The sequence below is a fragment of the Dasypus novemcinctus genome, chromosome 31 (genome assembly GCF_030445035.2).
Source record: "Dasypus novemcinctus isolate mDasNov1 chromosome 31, mDasNov1.1.hap2, whole genome shotgun sequence".
NCBI lineage: Eukaryota > Metazoa > Chordata > Mammalia > Cingulata > Dasypodidae > Dasypus > Dasypus novemcinctus.
Window position 1 is genome coordinate 28,615,304 of NC_080703.1, and position 10,583 is coordinate 28,625,886.

General features: G+C 38.0%; 1 pseudogene; it reads right to left on the reverse strand.

Moving 5' to 3' along the window:
* LOC101432056 (ribulose-phosphate 3-epimerase-like) overlaps positions 1–2,532 on the reverse strand; it is a 115,193-nt pseudogene extending 112,661 nt beyond the window's left edge.
* Between the last annotated feature and the right edge of the window lie 8,051 nt (positions 2,533–10,583).

Here is a 10,583-nt window from a genome sequence, read left to right on the forward strand (position 1 = left end):
AATGAAGCACAAGTAACAGGGAGGCAGGACGAGGCCTGCAGCTGGAGAGGTGACTGGAATGAAATTTGAAGGACTGGGATTGCTAATGAAAGGTCCCTGCTCAGACTACTCAGATGTCGGGATGCAGCTGGAGTGACGTGGAGAGACTTGCATTTTAGAAATGTTTAGACTTGTATGTTACTCAGGCATTGTTGGAGTAAGGAACTACAGAGGGGGCACACTGGAGACAGGGAGGGCAGGGAAGAGCTGCTATAACCATCTGAGCCAGCGATGATGGAGTCCAGAATTAACACTTACAGTAGGTGCTCAGCGAACATTTGGCGATCAAAATAATCGCCAAGATATTTCTAACCATGTTCAATTTAAAATAGGGAAAGGAGCAGAAGAGAGGGAAGAATAAGAGGAGGAAAGAGACAAAGAAAGGAAGAAGCCTGTCTATGGCACAGCAATTCCAATGTTAATGAAGGATTTATGCTTGCTTGGGTGTTGTACATTCCTAACAGGTGCCCCTTCTACTTTCCTCAATCAATTTGCTGTTTCTTCCTGATTTTCATATCTTCTATTAACACCTTCATTTTTTTCTTCCTACCGGTTTTCCTGGAAATGTTCTCTCTCTTCTTTGCAAGCAGCTTGCTTTCTGTATTAGTGAACCACTTGAAATTCTCCTTTTCTATCAACTCTTACCACATTCACAATGACCTTCTCTTCTGAGAATAATGCCAGGCATTTTTTACTATAAGATGCAGTTTATTTTTTCTAGCTATTTTATATGTTCTCCTTGCCGGCCCAATTAAGTTATCCTTTCTGGAGGTCAAGGATTTCTAATATTTTCTTGGCATTTCAGGACCTGACAAAGTGTCGTGCCCAGAGAAGCATCGAATTTAAGAGCAGTAAGGGACCTAAAATCACCTTATAAAACTCTCACATAGACTGAATGAAGAAACTCTTACTCAAAATATTAAAGGTATTACTCAAGATCCCACCGAAAGAACCAGGTTTAGAAGCTTCGAATTTATCCAGTCAACAAGGATTTTTTGAGCGCCAACTATGTGCCAGGGCATTATTTTAGTATTTTTTGCATATTCAAAAGACCAAAGAAGGTAATCTGGATTTTCAGGCTGGATTGTGGTTCCAAAAAGCTGATCATTTCATTGCAAAGATTAGCAGACGAGTTGTGCAGCAGTGGCTGCTCATCCATTAGGTTAACCTATGTCTGGTGGGCTTTGAAAGTGCTAATAAGAGATGTTATACTTGAAGACTCTGTCTCTTTACTAATGACTGAGAGAATGCATGTACTAGATAGACAAAAAAAAAAAAAAAAAAGAATGGGATCTGAACATTTTATAAAAAGTGGCCATGACCCAGCTCATGGAAAGTTCCAAAATGAGGAAAACAAAGAGTGCACTTGTGCATCCTAAAACACTCAAAGGCAATTCTCTCTCCTGAAAGCAACAGTTAAACTAATTGCTAAGAACTTCAGGTCTTGCACTCAAATTAAATATTCATAGAACTCCATTTATGTGCTGCATTTAGAAGTTAAGAGACTTTAAAAACCCTTCCGCATTCCCAGTAGTCAGCTAGTCCATTAGAAATGTGATATCCACTCTAACCCAGTCAGTGAGTACAAGCCCAGGCGGCCGGCTACGCTTGGGAGCTTTTTCAAGAGCTGCAGGAAGGGGCTGGAGGATGCTAAGTCCCTCTGGCAGCAAATCTCTGACCCTTCTCAACAGTGATTTTTGTCACCAAGCAGTTAAGTAAAAGAGAGGGATACAATAAGGGGAATAATGTGAAGAGGGAGAATCATGGTTCACAGTGACAAAGGCCTTTTTTCATATTTAGTAATAACTACTGTTTCCTATGTAGTCACTGGGCGGGGGGGTGGGGGTGGATCTAGTTCTTAAGTAATTTAAACAATTCTTTAAATTGAACCTACTTATAAATGTGTTTGCAGAAGATGACTGGCTGCTAGATAGACAGGTGGCTTCTTGGCCATGTTACCCATTTTGTATTTCTTTAGAATCGGGACAAGGTTGGGCTATATTCAGCCTGCCACCAGTTTTTGTAAATAAAGATTTATTAGAACACAGCCACATCCATCTGCTTGTATATTATTTATGGCAAGCCACATAGTCTCTCTTGCTATAAAAGCAGAGGTGAGTAGTAGCAATAAAGACCATGTGGCCCACCAAAAATACGTAATATTTTGTCTTTTGCAGAAAATGTTTGGCAATTACTGCTTTAGAAAGGCAGTAATGTTAGGTATAACGTTCACAACTTTACTTGAACTATGCCATGCGTGGTTTCACTGTACTTAAATGTATTAAACACACAAACTTACATAGTTTTAGGACAGTGAAATCAATGATTCGCGATTTAAGAGATTTTAAACGTCAGTGAAGTAAAGTTTCTCACAACCAGCTTTATTTGAAGAAGCTCAAATGAAAGAAGGGTTTCCAGCGTTGTAATGGAACCATTACTGTGTAGCATTGCTTTCAATTCCGCCTCCTCGAATTTCCGGCCATTTGTCGGCATTTTCTGAATTTCCTGGTAGAAACCACATTTTAGTCTCATGAGTCCTCCCACCCGAAAAGGGTGAGGAGAAACAATTCATGGTGTCAAAAGACATCTCTTGGGTTAAATCTGTTTGTTATATACCAAACAGTCTGGAACACTTGATGGAAAACATCCTTCATAACCTCTCACTACCCTCAGAATGCTTTATTATGCAGTCAGAGGAAGTCTTCCCTGGCATGTAAGAAATACATATACTGCTTCACTTATTATTTACCTGATATGTTGTTAGCAACTACAGTTGGAAACCAGCTCATAGCACAATCTCTTAAGGCAGGGGTTCTTAACCATTTTTGTTCCCCAGAGCCCCTTGCCAGTCCCGTGAAAACCACAGAGCCCTTACTAAGTCCACACTATACTGTGTATGATTTAATAACTGTATCACACCCGCACCAACACGTCCCCACAACAAATGTTTTTTTTAATCTATTTTTTATTTTAAAAGATACATAAATCACACAAAATGATACATTAAGAAAATCTAGGGGATTCCCATATGCCCCACTCCCCACACCCCCCACTTCTCCCACATCAACAATTACTTTCGTTAGTGTGATACTTTCATCGGAATCAATGAATACATTTTAGAGCACTGCCACAAAGCATGGATTATAGTTTACATTGTAGTTTATACTCTCTCCCAGTCCATTTGTAAGTTATGGCAGGATATATAATGTCCTGCATCTGTCCCTGCAATGTCATTTAGGACAACTCCAAGTCCCAAAAATGCTCCCATATCACACCTCTTATTCCCTCTCACTGCCCTCAGCAACTCCAGTGGCCACTGTCTCCACATCAATGATATATTTTCTTCTATTGCTAGAATCACAGTAAGTCTATAGTAGAATACCAGTAAGTCCACTCTAGTCCATATTTTAGAATAATGTTTTCTTGAATTTCAATTCAAACGCATAGACCCCTTGTTAAGAACCCCTGTCTCGGAGTTGTCATGAATGATACTGTAGGGACAGATGCAGGACATTATATAACCTACCATAACCCACTGAATGGACTGGGAGAGAAGGTAAACTACAACATAAACTATAATCCATGCAGTATAGCGGTGCTCCAAAATATATTCATCAAATGCAAGGAATGTACCACACTAATGAAAGAAGCTGTTGATGTGGGAGGAGTGGGGGGTGTGGGGAGTGGGGCATATGGGAACCTCTTATATTTTCTAATTTAACATTTTGTGTAATCTATGTATCTTTTAAAAAAAGATAATAATAATAAAATTTTAAAAATTTAAAGAAAGAACGCCTGTCTTAAGGTAAGACCAGGAAAGGGATACCAGAAATCTCAAGCCTGCATGATCACTGGAAACCTAATTCCTGTTGAAGTATTTCAACACAGATCTCCATGGAGCTAGATGAAGTAAAAATAAATATATAGGAATGCTGGTTCACTGTCTACATGGGCCTTTTCTGGGATGACAGAAGGAAAGGAAACAGAAGTGCATGACAAGCCAACTTCATTTCCTCCAGTTAAGACAGAAGTGTTCATGGAAACCAAAGAATATCTGTTCCTTTGTCACCACGGGGAGCTAATTTCTTAGATAATATGCTAAGAGCAGCCTTAGTCATCTCTTGGGCAATGGGAATATTACTTTTTAAGAAGGGTCAGCTTACTTAACCTGAACCTACTTTTCTCAAAACACAAACAGATAGTCATGCATTCCACTGATCTTAATAGCATGCTTCTAAGTTTGGTTCAGTTCAGTGTTTATCAACCTCCATCTATATGTTACATCCCTTGTGACCTGAGTGAGATACAGAGTTTGTCCTTAAGTTAATAGTTTTGTGGGGGAGAGAGACAATTCAACAGATCATTTCTATATATCAAATATAGATTCTGCAGGTCTTTTCAAACTAATACGTCAAGTACTAAGAAAAAGGTTACAAATGGTAATCCTGTCCTTAATAAGTCTGTTCACTAATTGGAAGCAGGGACAAAAAAATAAATGACTTGAAGACGAGCCTTAAAATAATGCTTGTCCTTCTTTGTCCTAAGCATGAACATTAGCAAGACGAAAAGCTTTAAATGCTAAGAGGAGCAAATATTCATGGGTGTGGCATGAAGAGGGCTATCAAGAAAAGATGACTCTCTTGACCTTTTATCCTACAAGATCTAATGCATCGAAAGCGCCTAATGAACAGGGCCTGTAGGTTACTCATCTTTGTACTGCCCACAGCACCTTGCGCAAGGCTGGATGGACAACAGGAAACAACTAAGTCCCCACAGTGAACTCATAGCAAAGCAGGGGCTCTTTTCTCATGACTTTTCATTCTGTCATGGCCAGGGTTAATCCTGGCAATTTAGAAGACAAGCAGGCTCCGAACCCCAAGTGCCCTGTGCCCGACACATCTGACAGCTCATGCCTGGAGAGTAGCCATGTTTGTGTTGCCCTCATGTCCATACAAGGGGAAAAATGCTTCCAAACTGCTGCTACACAGGCCTGCAAGAACTGAGAGCTTCTCACAGCAGAGTCATTCCAGTGCCTGGCTCAACTGGGGACACTGGACTTGAGTTTCTTAGAACTTCTCTCATTAAAGTTCTTTTCCTTCCTTACTTTGTTTTACTAAAATAGGTACCAAGCAGGTATACTGTAAGGCGTGCTTCCACTTGTAAAAACCTTTTAACAGCTCCTCAGCATTTTCCTCTTCCTTCCCTTCTTTTCCCTTCCCTTCTTATCCCTTCTTTTCTCTTCCTTTCCCCTCCCTTTCTCTGCCTCTTTTTCTTCATCTTGATGTATGAGCACATGCATGTGTTCATGTAAAAAAAAAATTGGTGTTTGCCCAATAGATTTATTTTTGAGCGGAAAGTTTTAGTCTTAGTCTTCTGACCTGAATAACGGTAGATAAAATGGAAATAATCAGGAAAGTAAGAGGGAACTTTAAAAATGCAAAGATAGATGAAATATGCTAAGGTTGTTATTAAGATGCCAGGAATTTGATGAACTTTTTAAAAAGTTATGCTAAAGGAGTCTTTTGTAAGCAGCTCAGGTACACATTCTTGATCTCACCAATTTCGTAGATTCATAACTTATTCCTCCTAGCCCACATTTTATTTTATTTTATTTTATTTTACTTTATATTTTACTTCATTTTATTTTCATAATTTCTCTGAATCCCTTCCAATAGAAAATAAAGATATAGATCCTGGAATCTGGTATGAAAAGTTCAGCACTAAAAATATTGTATTTGTTACTGCTCTGAATGTGTTTAGAGACTGAATTGCTTTAATCTGACAAATATTTATCTTTATGAAAACAGTGAATTCTGTTTTTTTTTCTCATCTAAATATAGTTTTCACTGGCAAAAATCACATATTCAAACAAATTATTCAGATACCTCCCAAGAATGTTTTTTCGTATTTTTCCCCATTGGACTTCATATATCTAAGACCCTAAACCATATCAACCTATAATTTACTTACTCCATTAGAAGTTATAGGACTTAAACTGTTCCTTTTTTAAGCTCTGCCCCATGAACAGCAGAATCTGAGGCTTTATACACAATTGGGATTTTTCAATAATGAAATATTGAACCAAATATGAACTTGTTCTTAAACAATGTAGTCATAATAGGAGTGGTGAACTCATAAATAAAAAGCTGTTCTCAGATGAATGAACTGGGTGCTATGAGAGCAGGTAAAGCTCAAGTCATAAAACCTGTAGGAATGAAAAAGCAGCTAGGCAAAAATTTAACCTAGGAGACCCATGGCAGAGCTGCTCGCAATTCCCAACTTCCAAAATGTTTTGTCCCCACGGAGACATTTGGCAAGGTCAAGAGGCATTTGTGATTGTCACTACGGGAGGGAGCACTACCAACATTGATTGCACAGAAATCAGGGACTTGCTAATCATCCTACAATGAAGGCACACAAGACAACCCCACAGCAAAGAATTACCTAGACTTAAGAATCAGCAATGCCGAGATTGAGAAATCTTCTGCTGGCACGATGAGCCAAAATCTTTGGGGAATTGCTACACTCTCTACTTACAAAACACACTTCTAAACACGCCGTGTGGTATGTATTCATCCTTTAAATGAAAGGAAATGAAAATTAATTTCTTTTTAGTATTTCTGCAACACCCTCAGTAGAACCAGCAGTGCCACCGAGTGTTGCAAAACGAGGACTGTGAACTAATGGTCATAACTCAGAGCTGACCCAGTTAAATGGAGATACTTTGGCACCTCTCAAAGAATTCGGAGGCGAGTCGTATTTTATTTCTCATTCCATGGCCAATTCCTAAAAAGCCTTAACACCATACACACACAACTTCATGTTTAGAAGTCACAAGATCACCGTCATTTTAAAATCAGAAAATATACTTTTTTGCCTCTAAGCAGAGAAAGTGCATTTTGCTAGAAGAAAAAAACTTTGACTTTTGATTTTTATCTTGTGGAATTTTCCAGGCCCAAAATCAGAGGTAAATTGGCATATTAGGTTAACAAAGTACTACTTAATTTTACCTCATAAAATATAGAGGAACGCAAAGGACCAGCAAACATATTCCTGCTCTCAGTTATCTCCTGCAGGACTGCTTGGCATGCTTAAGATGCTAATAATGTGCTCTATGAATCTCCAGGGGCCGACTAAATCCCAGAGGGTCTCCTAACTAATTTCACTACAGAATGCGTTATTGCTTGCTTTTTATGGAATTGGCATCCTACAGAGCGCATTTGGAAAGCACTAGAATGGTAAACTTGGCCTCTTCTCAATGAATGATCCTTCCGTGTGGAATGAAAGCAGCAGCCTTAGCCAGCACATCTGAGGGTTCTGTAGGAGCTTGTCTCTCACTCAGCTGGACCGAGTTAGACCTGTGGAAATGCAGCTTGTTCTAATGGATATGGATTGTTCTCTTACTCTTTAAGAGCCTAAACCCTTCCAGAGCCAGCTGATCACACATAATAGATAAGAAACCCTCCTAAGCATCTCGAACTGATGGATTTTCTATATATTCTTTCTTATTTAAAGAAACATTTCCATTGCACTGGTCATTACACACTTTAAGGCGTGATGCCACAGCCAGCAAAAGGAAACATGTTACCATAGCTTTCAAAACTGCCTTGTTTTTCCAAAGTCAAAAAGGTCATGCAAGTATATGTAGATACCTGTAACTGAAAGTACAGAAAAGTATAAATATGAGTGCAATATTGATACAGATTTACAGTTCAGAAAATAGTTTTCATTGAGTAAAATAGGTTGTATATTACATATTCGATGTAAAAATTCATGAATATTTTTCAAAAAATGTGTTTTCCTCTTATTTGGCAATCTTATCCATCCATGCAGAGAAGGATTTATTCTGACTTGCCCACATTTTCTTCCCTAGATCTCCACAGCAAGAGAAAGCAGTGCTGGGCTGCTGTTCACATTTACAAATTAGTTCCGTTTCTGTGGAAGTAATTGGTCCATGGTAGATTGGAACCAATATCCTTGCTTTATTTAGCACAAGACTCTTACTGACAAAGTGAATCGGTCACATATAGGAATGTTAGCTGCATTATGCTGAACAGCATCCTTTTTTAAAAGTAGCCCATTTTAACTTGAATTTAAAACTTAAAACATGCCCATACGTCTGGGGCAACGCCAAAGGGGAAGGTAGGAGAAGCAAAATAAGTATATTCAATCCAACAATTTCTTTTTTGATCAAAATATAAGAGTATTGAAATAAGGGCAAATAGATGATTATTTTTTCCAGAGCTTACTTATATTTATTGTTTCTCTTTACCAATTACAAAACAGCCTGCATTTTAGTAGTTACTTCCTTTCTCTCTTCCTTTCTTCTCACCCCCCTTTTCATTCATTCATTCATTCATTCATTCATTCACTGAATATTATTTACCACTTGTCAGTATTCTCCTAAGAAGAGCAGAATGGCTACGTTTTTCTAAACTAGTGCCAGAAAAGATATTAGAACATAGTGAAGATGAGTCTGATTTGTAAAAAGTTAGACTAGTAAATATGGGTGAAAGGACCAAAACCACTACTTCAGGAACAAGAGATATGCCAAAGCTAATGAATATTTTCAATGCTGCATTAAAACTCACTTTTTCATATAGTTCAGGAGTCAACAAACTACACCCCATGGGTCAAATCCAGCCTGTCACCTGCTTTTATACAGTCCACAAGCTAAGAAGGGGTTTTACGTTTTTTTAATGTTTGGGAGAAAAATCAAAAGAAAAATATTACTTTGTGGCATGTGAAAGTTATATGAATTCAAGTTCATTGTCCATCAATAACATTTTATTGGAACACAGCCACACCCATTTGTTTAAATACTATCTACTGCTTGCTTTTATGCTGTAACAGCGGCATTGAGTAGCTGTGATGGAGACCACACCTAAAATATTTACTCTCTGGCTCTTTAAAGGAAAGATTTGCCAACCCTTGATATAACTGGTCTGATGAAAGCAGGACATGTATACATTCTAGCATCATGCTTTGTACTTTTAAAAACAATCAATAAGAGGGCTTTCTATTTGCCCATCAATGTATGAAATAAGCAGGAAAAAGAAATGCTATATCTGAATCCACATGGAGACATGTGAAGAAGGGATAAAGGAATCACCGTAGCCTGTGATTTTGTAGTGGATTCTGGGGTACAAAGTAAAAACATATTCAAGAATCATCAGATGATCCATCTCCCCACTCGGTCAGCTCTGTCTTGATCCTGCTAAGTTTAAGACTGATTTGTATGAAGAGTTAGAAAAAAATTAGGAGAAAAATAAGAGAAATGTAGAAAAGAAACCATGATAGATGGGAAAAGATGAAAGGAATCATGATAATTTGGGGAGGAGAGATGAATGCCAAGGTATGATTTACTATTGGGCTTTAAGGCTTAAGGAAAGCAATGAGCTTGAGCTAGAGTTACAGGCTCCAAGCTTACATATTAGAAAGATTCTGACAACATGCCTTGCTAATCATGGAATGGTGTTATCTAGAAAGATAATTGGTTCTTCAGGTCTGGAAGTTATGAAAAAGTAAAATATATCCATCCTCTGCTGTATTTTAAAGGAAAATGAATAAGTAAAATAAGCTGCATTAAGTCACTTCTCAGGATGCTTGGCCTTCTGATTATTCTAAGGCTATTTCTGAAAATGTGAAAATGTTAGCTCTTTCCATTAGTTATTGAGAGAAGGCAGTTAGAAGGTATGACCATGTAAATGAAGATTACTGTGTCTGTCAATTGTTACTATAAAAAGGGGATGGGGATGGCAAAGGGTAAAAACTTCCCCAAAAACCTTTGCAACATGAGTTCCCAGCAACTCAGATCAAGATGCTTCTTGCCAAAAACAGAGCTTTCCAAGCAGAACTGATATTTCTGGACTTGATTTATACTGATCAACAAGCACAAATCTGTAGGGATTAAATTAATTAGAGGAGATTTACTGAAAAATGTTCAAGGTCGATAAAATTCTTCAAGGTTTACAGGTCATACAAGTTGGAGCACAAAATGGCACACCTTGGGGGAGGATTAAGAGGAACTAATTTTGTACCCAAAGGACTGTCATTTTCTATCCTTATGCAAAAAGGGAACTTTGCTTCCACATGTTTCCAATGGGAGAACTAGGTTAATTCTTACAGAGTTACATGTGTGGGGAAATAGGTACTAGAAAGATAAACTTAGAAAAATAAGGATTGTGTGAAGAAGTCTAAAGTCGAAAAGCAAAAGAGCCTTTATATTATGTTTTTCAGGTATACAATATAAGGGAAGAGGATATTAAGAAGTTATTTTCCTTTTTATACTTTAAAAATAGGATTAGAAAATGATTTGCCTTCATCAGCTGTAAGGAAAAAAATCCAGATGAAGAGAGATTTAAATTTTCAGCAGATTATTTTAAATGTTGTGAAAACTTTTTGAGGGGGTGTGGGCTAAACACAATGGCCATTTTATTTGTTCACAAGTCTGTGATTCTGGGCTGGGTTTAGCTGGGTGATTCTTCTGCTGGCCTTGGAGTCATTCAGCTGGTAGTTTGGATGGAGGATGTGTAATCTTTTAA